Raw genomic sequence first — 12,131 nt, 5'->3', positions numbered from 1 at the left:
ATCAAATGTTAACTCATTTCCGTGCATTCCTGCAGCATGATGCTAGTGTTGACAGTCTTCAGATAAAATCTTACATTGTGTGAAATGTAAAGAGTCTTATCTCAAGTTTCCATGTCAGGTTGCTGCGAGTGCCAGTCGCTCTCATAAAGAGTATTTAAACAGGTTTGATTGCCCTCATGTGACCATTACATGACAGATTTCTCTAATATATTCCTTCAAATTTGAAGCATTTTAAACATGAATGTATTACGGCACAGTCACAGAAATGTACTAGGACTGCAGTTTTCATTATCTCCCATTTTGCCATTTTTTAAACATCTAAAATGTTGAAAAAGCACTTAAATAATTTCCAACAAACAAGATCACAAATTAAAATCCTTTAGTTCTTTCCCACCATCAGTTCAAACGCCAAAAATATTTAGTTTATTTCAAGAAAATTATATTTTAAAAATGATTTAAGAAACCTTAACACTTAAATTCCTTTTAAAATGATTGCATTGAATTTCCTTGCTCTCAGCTCTAATGGGGGTTGTATATGAGTTTGTAAATTGAATGACCTGAACTGTAAGTATTTTAATAAACATACTAAAATAATTTTAAAGTTTATGTGAGCGTATTTACATTGTGTACACTAGTTTCACTTTGGCATTAATGGAAAAGAGTAATAACAAATGTTCAATATATGAAAAGTCATTCAAACGGCACTTTGTTTAATATAAATAGCATTACACACACACACACACACACACACACACACACACACACACACACACACACACACACACACACACACACACACACACCTAAATGCTTTCTGCTCGTTAGCTTCTTTCACTCCCAGATGTGTTGTTGTTGTTGTTGTTGTTATTGTAAAGATGTATATGTGACGTATTGTCATCTCTATATCGTTGTAATATATTCTGCACATGTTGTAAAGAAAGATAACTATTATTCCTTGTATCCCAGAATGACGTGTGGCTGTTTTCTGTTTACACACACACACACACACACACACACACACACACACACACACACACACACACACACACACACACACACACACACACACACATATATAGAAGCAGACACACACACATATATAGAAGCAGACACACACACACACACACACACACACACACATATAGAAGCAGAAACACACACATATAGAAGCAGACACACACACATATAGAAGCAGACACACACATATAGAAGCACACACACACACATATAGAAGCAGACACACACATATAGAAGCAGACACACACACATATAGAAGCACACACACACACACACATATATAGAAGCAGACACACACACACATATAGAAGCAGACACACACACATATAGAAGCAGACACACACACATACTGTATAGAAGCAGACACACACACATACTGTATAGAAGCAGACACACACACACTTCCTCTGACGCTTCACAGCTGCTTTCAACGTGAAGGACGAGGAAACAAAGACGCCTGTGAGCAGAGGCTGAATATTGGAAAGCAGAAACTGTTTTTAGAAAGAGTGAACACTTTGGTGCAAACTGATTTATTATGAGTTCATAATTGGATTTCCTTGATGTCGTACAGACGTCTTGTTGTGCATGTCTCTCCTGTATTAGTGTGTTTTCTGTTGGACTGGAGAATCGCCACCAGCTGATTAACTCCATGAATAAACTCCTAATAATCTCATTACGGTTTGAATTGGAAAATACTTCATGTAGAGAAAAGGTCACAGCTTTTTAGTTTATAGCGATACTAGCTACCACTTTCATTAAAACTGAAGTATCTTTATAATTATTAACTGGATTTATTTAACATTTTGTACAGACATTAGGTGCATTTCTATCCATCTGTTTTATATATATTTTTAAATCAGAACCATTAAAGGGGCCCTGTTATTATTATGCTTGTTAGGCCCTCTCCTCTTGTGTGTTCTATAGGTTTTACTGCATGTAAATGGTCTGCAAAGGCTACAATCCCAAAGTTCAGGAACATATCACCATGGAACACTTGCGCTCCTATTGGCTAATGCTCCAACACATTGCACGTGATAGGGTAAGGGGCGGGACCAGAGGTCGCGTTAACCGAATATTTTCCGTCAATGACGAATTTTTTCGAACAATGACGGAAAAATCTGAAAGCAGTCCGTCATTTTGACAGATTAGAACACAACTCGGAACAGCGCCAACATGTCCACCAGCGGCCCACATTATATTACATCCTTAGTGGCCAGGTAGACTGAGGGCGATCTACTCTACTGTAGTCTGTAACGATTATTTAGTCATTCACACCCCTGTCCAGTTGGTGGCGAGTGTGTGTATATTAAGTAGCTATTGTCTAGTCTTGTTGTTTAACCGGCTTTAGCAATCGCAAAATGTCACGGCAGCTGATCGTCTGAAGCTTTTTTAATAAGCCCAGTAATTGTGATGGTGTGGATACACTAGGTGAAAAAAGAGGGATTGATGCGGTGGAGGATGAAGGACAAGCCAGTAAGACTAAAACTGACAGCGTTCAGCCAGCGGCAGAGGGGCAAGCAAGTGGCAAGGAGTTCAAGCGGGAGCAAGAGTTTGAGTGGCTGAGGAGGGAAGACGGCAAAATGTTCTGCGACATCTGTAGAAAAGCTAAGATGAGTAACGGATTTGTCTGAGGGTGCACGACGATGCAGAAATCAGCGTTCAGGCTACAGCAGGTCAATTGAGTTGTTCTTGTAAATGTTTTGTTCATATTTTGATTGTAATTGTCTCATTTAAAACGATGGCATTGTTCATATTTGCCTGTTTAGGCACAATGGTCGCAGTGTTTTTAGCGGCCTCTGCCCCCTCTGCTGTGCTGTCAGTGCAGGAACAAATAAATCATTCATGTTCGTGCTGACATGAAAAGTGACCACACGGTCGGTGTCTCTGTTCATCTTTTTGTTTCTCCATGCCCTTAAAAGTTCTGTATGAATCATTAAAACATGAATGAATGAACATTTGCTGCTCAGTACCCAAACATAAATATTAAATAGGTCTCATCTCATCATTAAAACATGAACAATAAAATTACGGATAATAATGGATTATGACGGAAATGTTACGATCCTGTCCGTCAAAATGACGGACAACGAAAAACTCTAACGCAACCACTGGGCGGGACATCTCTAATAGGGCTGAACGATTAATCGATTTTAAATCGAAATCGCGATTTGAAATGATGCAATTATCAAATCGCAAAGCCTGCGATTTCTTTTTTTTTCTTTTTTTGTTCTTCTTGTGTGTCAGTCATCCACACCAATCAGAAGTGCTGTGCTCCACATGTACCAGTCATTGTTAATCAATCAGAAGTGGCCCATGATAGAAGGTGATAGACAGATTGATCCAATCACCTGCCAAGTATCTTTGAAAGTGCCTGCCCTTTCCAGATGGCTTCCAATGGAGCTCTCCTTGATGGTTTGGTGAACCATCTGAGTCAGGTTAGCAATGCTCCATCACATGTTTCTATTACAGGGTGAATCTTAAACTGAAGCTTGACTTTAAAGCAACCCAACGGAAGTTTCATGTAAGTTTAGTTCTTTCACTCGTAGCTCGGGCTGCGGGGGTGCTAGAGACGGTAGCACGTTGATACGACCTTCCTAGCCGGAGATATGACCGCATTTTACAATACACTTCCGTTGGGTCGCTTCAAAACAAATATCGCAAAATCGAATCGCAATCTCTGTCAGAAAAATCGCAATTAGATTTTTTTCCCCAAATCATGCAGCCTTAATCTCTAAACTGGTTGACCAATCAGAACAGAGCCGGCCAGCTAACCAATCAGAGCAGACTGGGCTCTGGTTTCAGACAGAGGGTGAAAAGAGGTGCTGCAGCACATATGAGAACAATAAAGAGCTTTTTGATCGATGAGTCTTTGGGTTGAATTTAAGTTCATTATTCTCTCTTTTTTAGCTGTTTTTCGTCCCCCCTCCGTTTAGAAATATCCATCTTCTGCTAAATCCTCCACTGACGTTAGCCAGCCAGTTCCAACTGTTCCTGTCGGCAGTTGCTTTGTACAGTGTTTTCTCTGGAAATGATGCCATGAGACCTTTGAGAGTGACCCAGAACAGTGAAGTTGTGAAACTCAAGATCAACAATGAGCTGAAAGTCATTATGAAGCCGCAGGGAGTCTCTCTCTCTCTCTGAGGGTTAATCACTAGCAGAGCACTCTCCTCCCTGTGAGATTATTTTACTAGAAAAACACTTATTTTGTACTCACGGTGGAAAGCAGGACAACAAACAGATACACATCTCCTCATTTACGGTTTGATTATTCTCTCATCTCAGTCTGCTGTTACTCCAACTCTCTGAAATGAAAAGAGAGAATATGATGACTGAGTGCTGCAATCGCACGTCCTCCTGATTGAGCTGCTAACGGGGGAAAGGTAGAACCTGCAGAGCAAATCAAACACCTTGCTGAACCTGAACATCATTTCCTATCAGTTTGAAGCACCAAGTGGCTTTTGAGAAATCACTGCACAGCGGAGGCAATCAGAGTTATGAAAAAAACTCTCCGTGAAGTGACTCTACCGGTGTGACGGATGATTGAATGTCTCCGGGTACTTTACATTCAGGAGGAAAACACCTCGGTGTTCACAAGCAACTCAGAGATCCAATCTGCAGCATGTGGCATGAGGGAGGGAATAATGGACTAATCCATCTGATAAGGAGAAGCAGACCTTTCGCCAAAGTCATTTCCATGAGTGGAAACCAATGTTCCCGTACTTCAGAGTTGCTCCAGAGTTCGATGGGTGCTTCCTTTGCGAAAGTAAGTTTCATAACAATTGAGGCAGAAGTTTTCCCATCACCCTTCCTGATAGACAGACATTACATTACATGTTACTTATTAGACGCTTTTATCCAAAGCGACTCACATACTCAATACTGTGGACAATCCCCACAGGAGCAATTTGGGGTGAAATGTCTCAGGGACACAACGACATGCTGACTGCAGTGGGGTTTGAACCTGTACTCCCCTGATCCGAAAACCAACGCACAATCCACTGTGCCACAGCCTCCCAGACATTACCAGCAGCGTTTCCGCCAGGCGGGCGTCTTGCCGTCATTTGACGCCCTTATTCAGCTCGGGACGCCCTGAACTGGAGCCGAGGGCGTCCAAAAATGTTATAATTCGAGAAAAGATTTCCTCTGTTGGAGGGGCAAAGGAGTCTGGTGGGATTCTTTTCGGAGTATTGAAGATTGTTTCCCCGACATCGCTTTGTGAGGGGTAGGGTTAGGGTTAGGGTTATGTTGTGTATCGAGTGGCCGATGGTGGTGGTGGGGTTATGGTATGGGCAGGCGTATGTTATGGACGACGAACACAGGTGCATTTTATTGATGGCATTGTGAATGCACAGAGATACCGTGACGAGATCCTGAGGCCCATTGTTGTGCCATTCATCCACGACCATCACCTCATGTTGCAGCATGATAATGCACGGCCCCATGTTGCAAGGATCTGTACACAATTCCTGGAGGCTGAAAACATCCCAGTTCTTGCATGGCCAGCATACTCACCGGACATGTCACCCATTGAGCATGTTTGGGATGCTCTGGATCGGCGTATACGACAGCGTGTTCCAGTTCCTGCCAATATCCAGCAACTTCGCACAGCCATTGAAGAGGAGTGGACCAACATTCCACAGGCCACAATCAACAACCTGATCAACTCTATGCCAAGGCAAATGGTGGTCACACCAGATACTGACTGGTTTTCGGACCCCCCCAGACCCCCCCCAATAAAGCAAAACTGCACGTTTCAGAGTGGCCTTTTATTGTGGCCAGCCTAAGGCACACCTGTGCAATAATCATGCTGTCTAATCAGCATCTTGATATGCCACACCTGTGAGGTGGGATGGATTATCTCGGCAAAGGAGAAGTGCTCACTATCACAGATTCTTTCAGATTTGTGAACAATATTTGAGAGAAATGGTTATTTTGTGTTTATAGAAAATGTTTTAGATCTTTGAGTTCCTCTCATGAAAAATGGGAGCAAAAACAAAAGTGTTGCATTTATATTTTTGTTCAGTGTAAAATAAAATAAGAGCACATTTGAGGAGCTTGTACGTGGTCTTGCTCTCCCGATGGTTTTATTTTTGTACTAAAAAAAAATGGAAATAATTAAATATTTTGACCTCCATTTGTAAAGTAAAACAGCTGAACCTTGACCTCTGACCTTATACAGTATATGTACACAGTATATCTGAATATACATATATAAAATAAAAACGGCACATTTGATGAGCTTGTACGTGGTCTTGCACTCCTGATGGTTTTATTTGTGTACTCTGAAATTCCCATGTGTTGTCAGATTAGCAAAACGTTTTTTGCATCCTGCCGTGAATCAATCCCAAAGCACTTTAAATCCAAATGACTTTGACTTTATAAAGAGTTTCTCCACATGTTTTCTCCCACAGAGTCAGATTGCTTTGGCCTCCTCCTGTGTGCTTCTCTTTCGATGTATAAATCACTCACATTGTCCACAGGGACGCAGATGTATCAAAGTGCTGAATGCAGGAAACTTAGAACAGGAAGTGCATTGTTAAAGGACAGGAAGTGTGGATGAATGCGGCTTTAAGACGGAGCAGCTTTCATCATTAAAGCTCTTTGGGTGGAGCTCCATCCTGTCGGGGTTTGAATGGACTTTATCTTCCAATACATCGCCAACAGACTCATTTACCCTCATTCTGTACATCTCTGAAAACATTTGACCCTCCTCTGAGTCACCTGTTTACTCCAGACAGAAAGAAGCTAAGGCTCTGTTAGCATTCATTCTTTGGAGAACACTGTTAAAAGTGAGTTGATGATAAATGATCACTAAAATAAATAAGGCTCACTAAAAAGAGCCATAATTCCCATCACTAATACATAAAGAGATAGTATCTATGGGACGGCTCAATTCAAAATTCAAGTCACATGACACAACGTGACGCCACACCTCAAGGGCACACTAGTAGTGGTGTTCCAGGCGGGATTTGAACTTGCAACCTTCCGATCATCAGCCCACCTCACTTAGACCACCAAAATAACCCAAACGTTTTTTTATGAGATCCATTTGTCCATTATTTGCGGCCCGCCACAAATAAATCAATGTATGTTGTATGTGATACTCTTAATAAATGAAGGCAAAATGCAGGTTATTGTTAAAGAATCCTTGAAGACAAAACGTAATCACTTGCTGCTCGGCTCATTGTCTTCATCTTTACACCAAATTATATTCTTTAAATGAATTTTTTAAGACAACAAAAGAAAATTCCTCAGATTTTTAAGGCACAAAAAAAGACTGTTGGATAAACGATCTCTAAATGTCACGTATTTTCAAAGTGGGCACTTCCACTGTTTGTGTATACGTGCCATGTGTGTGTTTGTGTGTGTGTGTGTACATTCAGGAAGTGATTCCACTATCGCAGACCTTGCAGACCCCAGGGACAAACAAAAGGTTAGCAAGGACGACAACAACAACTCCATCCATCATGTGTTCAATGTAAGTTCACAACAACACACTACAGGTTTATTACTACAGGACAAGTTCAATCTGGTGGAACAAACGTTTGCAAAGGGAGATTTTAATGTACATACATATTACAAATATTTCCATTTAGGCTACTTATTTATTATAGTCCAATTACATTTAGCTCATTGTATTTACATCACCCTCACTCTCGGCGTGCACCCTCAAACCAAAATGCAGATTTTTGCGTAAAATGTTAAAGTGATGCCACACACACACACACACACACACACACACACACACACACACACACACACACACACACACACACACACACACACACACACACACACACACACACACACACACACACACACACACACACACACACACACACACACACACGAAAGTATAGTTATTTGTGTTCAAATGTAAGAAGTGAAAGTGTCTGCACACACATCTGGGAGCCATCTTGTTTCGTGTCACTTTGAGTTTACTTGACGAGGTAATGTACAGCGTGAGTGTCGGGGATAATGAGAAGCAGCTTCAGCCCGACACTGAACCCTTCGTTTAAAAAAACATGAAACATTTTTACCTCCGCCAACGTTTTCTGACCCGTCGCGGGAGGTTTAGTGTTTCCCTGAAAGCGCTGATAAGACGCCGCTCTCGACCCTTTCTGCCCCCGTCAGTGTGTTTTTATTTAATCTGAAAACATTCCAGGCAGTGCTGGAATTGGGCCGGTACTCACCGGTACGCAGTACCGGCACTTCTGGTTCTGACCCATGGAGTACCGGCACTTCTTGCTCAGTACCGGCATGCTGGCGGTACTCCGGTACTCATGCACCGTGCCAGTACTCAACACTCTCCCGCCGTTCTTATTATACATCCATATATATATATACAGCTGCCCGGTACTCAGTAGATGCGTCATGAGGTGCCGAACGGACATTCTCATCGCTCTAACCGCTGGAGTTTCACAGCGGCTGTCAGCTGTTTACTCCTGTCATTCAAACAGAACGTGCTGGAGAGGGGGCGGGGCTTATCTTCTCCATGTAAATACTGTGGTGGAAACGACTATGTCAAAATTAACCTATTTGACCGTGATTTAATAGTAATACACGTTTCAAAATAATAATAATAATAATAATAATGCCGAAGTAACAACATACTGAAAACTGTTAGTAAAACCATGTTTTAATGCTTTACAATTTACATACCTAGATGCACGTGTGTTGTGTTTATGCAGTGCAACTCCCACCCAGTGGGTGGCTATGTAGAGTGATAGAACAGAGCAGGCACGCCCCCGAGAGAAGGAAAGCAAGTCACGTCACAAATTAGCATTTCTAAAATGTTAGCGTGGATTAATAAAAGTGCAAAAAGACAGCGGTTGTCGCCGGAAGAAACTTCAAATACAGAGAATGCTGTGCCTGTGTTGGAAATTGTGTCTGATGGGGAGCTTTCTTTGGTTGATCCTCCTGCTCCAAGTTCTAGTGCATTAGCATTAGCACTAGCTCCGCCGCCTCCTCCAGAGCCTCTAACGTTAGCTGCTGCTGGCGCAACTGCCACCACCAACACCGGGCAAAGCGATGCACCTGACTGCTGGACAACGGACCAGGTGCAATATTTTTGCAAGACCAATGCATGGCTCCTTCTTAAAGATAAGAAGCTAGGATGTCGGATATGCAGAGATGTAAAATCTTTGGGAATACACACTGGACAAGGACTGAAACTGTCAACTGAATGGGGTGAGTGTGCAGTGTCTCATTTCGGTGTTGACAAGGGCAAACAACAAGCTAGCCTGAGAAAAAAAATCAAAGAACATAAAGAATCACAAGCCCATGTAAAAGCTGCTGACATCCTTACATCTGCTTCACGTGAAACTATTCAACATCAAGTGCAGTCTATGCATAAATCTGAATTAGACACCACTATCAGAGTTTTTCGAACGGCATATAAAATTGGCAAACATAGCCGGCCATTCACAGACATGCCAATTGATTTGAATGTACAGAAACTGAATGGGCTGAACGTGGGCAGGGTTTTGCACTCCAATAAAACCTGTGGCGAAATCATCGACCACATAGCTCATGAGCTGAAGAAAAAAATGGCAAAAGACATTACAGAAAACCAAAGAAAACTCTGTGTTTTGGTCGATGAATCTACCACTATTATTGGTAAAACGGTGCTTGTTGTGTGTCTACGCTCAGCATTAGCTGATGCTGAGCCCGAAACGTTTTTTTGGGAGCTGATCGAGTTGGATGGAACAACGGCTGATGACATCACAAAGGCGTTAATGGAGTGTCTTGGAAGAGATTTTAACGAGGACTTTTTAGGTCAGTGTTTCGTTTCTTTTGCATGTGATGGGGCTTCAGTCATGCTAGGGAAGAGAACAGGCGTTGCTACCCAGTTGTGTAGTAAATTCCCAAGCCTGTTTGTGTGGCACTGCTCCAATCATCGTCTAGAGCTGGCAGTTGGGGATGTGGTCAAGGAGGTCTCAGGGCTCAATCATTTCCAGATCTTTTTTGACAAACTCTATTCCTTGTTCCATGCCTCCCCCAAAAATCAGAGGCAGTTAGCGCAGTGTGCGCAAGCAGTCGGACAGCGTCTCCTGGTGATAGGGCGTGTTTTGTCCATCCGCTGGGTGGCTTCAAGTGAAAGGAGCGTCAGAGCAGTCTGGGAAAACTACCGAGTGCTTCATGATCACTTCACAAATGCTGCAAACGACACGAGCAGGGATTCCAGAGACAGAGCAAAGTACAAGGGCCTGGATGATGTGCTCACATCTGCAACGTTTGTCATCAATCTGGGACTGATGTACGATGCGCTCACAGAGCTCAGCGACCTCTCTCGGCAACTCCAAAAAAGAGAGATGACACTGCCTACAGCAGATAGGCTCTTAACTCGAGAAATACGAGTTTTTGAATCCATGGTCACCATGCCTGGCCCACACATGACTACAGTTCATACAGCTCTAGCTGAGAAGTCCTTCAAGGGTGTTGCCCTGCGTGAGAATGGCAGGCTTGTACAGATTCATGCAGGTCAGTTTTTCCGCAGTATGGTAGAGAATCTGAGACACAGAATGACTTCCACAACCTCCTCTCATGTCAGCACAAGAGAAATCCCATTACATGGCCGGGAGGCCCGGGACAATCAGCTAATCCAGGACATGAAAGTTATCCATCCTGGAAGTTGGCCTGAAGAGGAGTTAGACGTACAGTATGGGGACGTAGAGGTGCTACGTTTGTGCGAAGTGCTGAAAGTGGACAGAAGAGAGACTGTTCAGGGCTTTCGCGAATACAAGGAAACCAGGGCATCCCGTACACCTGCTGCCATGGAGCCTCTACTGAAAGCAGTCCGAACCATCGCTGTCTCCACTAGTGAGTGTGAGCGGGCATTCAGCTGCATGAACGATATCCTTACTGCAAAAAGGAATGCTCTCTCTGTCAGCCGACTGTCCAGCCTGGTTTTCATTAAATGTAATGGACCATCACTAGGGCAGTTCAATCCGGAACAGTATGTGAGGTCCTGGCTGGCAAAGGGAAGGAGAAGTGCTGATGAAAGAGCCTGTCCAGCTCCAGCCCCTGATACTGATGTCCCCAAGGCCTTCTGGAGCCTTTTCTAACAATGTGAAGTATATTGCAAAGCAGCTCACCCAGTGAGAAGACTTTTGGCATAATGTGCCGATTTGTACAGATCCTGGAGATAGAAGGACTTCAGACCAACCAGGGAGTTATCTGATCAGCTTGGTGTTCAATGTAACTCTTTACCATGGCTCAGACTTTGTTACTTGCAGTTACAGTTTCTCATTTTAGATTGTGCAAATTTTGCATTTGTTTTTACATGTTCTTTGTTCATGCTCTTTATCATTTTTCTGAGTTGGAAAGTTAGATTGCATCATAGTTTACTTTATACATATTTGTATTCTTCAGTGGTGAAGTATATTGCAAAGCAGCTCAGCCATGTGAGAAGACTTTTGGCACTTTTTCGTTTTTCGTTTTCTGAGTTGGAAAGTTAGATTGCATTCAAAATGTACAGAAATACTTAATTTTGTTAAAGCTTTTTATAAAAAATGCTTCTGACCAGAGCTTTGTTTCCTTGTCATTAATGTTGAACACCACCAGAGGGGCTCTCACCTGAAAGGTCTCTGCTTCATGTGTATTCAGCAGAAGATCTAGACTTTGATTGCTATATTTTCAGTTAATATTGACCTTACTGAGCTTTAGCCATATCCGCTGCCTATCATACAAAATGTTAAGTACAGTGAACCTTTCTAAAATATACAGTAGTAAAGAGACAAACCCACCAGCATTATAGTAGCCAAATTCTTGTTTGTGGGCTGTATATATAAAATTGACTTGAAAAAGTTGCTGATTTTAGAGTACTGGCACCTTTTTCATTCCAATTCAAGCACTGATTCCAGGTTATTCTGAGGAACTCCGGTGTTTGAGTTCAAGTGTTTTCCCTGATTATGACTCGAACATAGCGTGCAGCTTAACATGGGACGCAGAGTTACCCCCAGATTCAGGAACGATAGGAACATAAACACGGCTGTGGAAATAGGACTAAAATAAGATTCCATTTCAAAGTCCATCTGTCTCATCTGCAATGCGAGCGAGGCTTTATCGAAGAAGGGTAATTTAGGAGCGCCATTTCAAAACACGCTACGAGA

Source organism: Gymnodraco acuticeps, unplaced genomic scaffold, assembly GCF_902827175.1.
Source record: "Gymnodraco acuticeps unplaced genomic scaffold, fGymAcu1.1, whole genome shotgun sequence".
NCBI lineage: Eukaryota > Metazoa > Chordata > Actinopteri > Perciformes > Bathydraconidae > Gymnodraco > Gymnodraco acuticeps.
Note: the sequence above shows the minus strand (reverse complement) of the source record.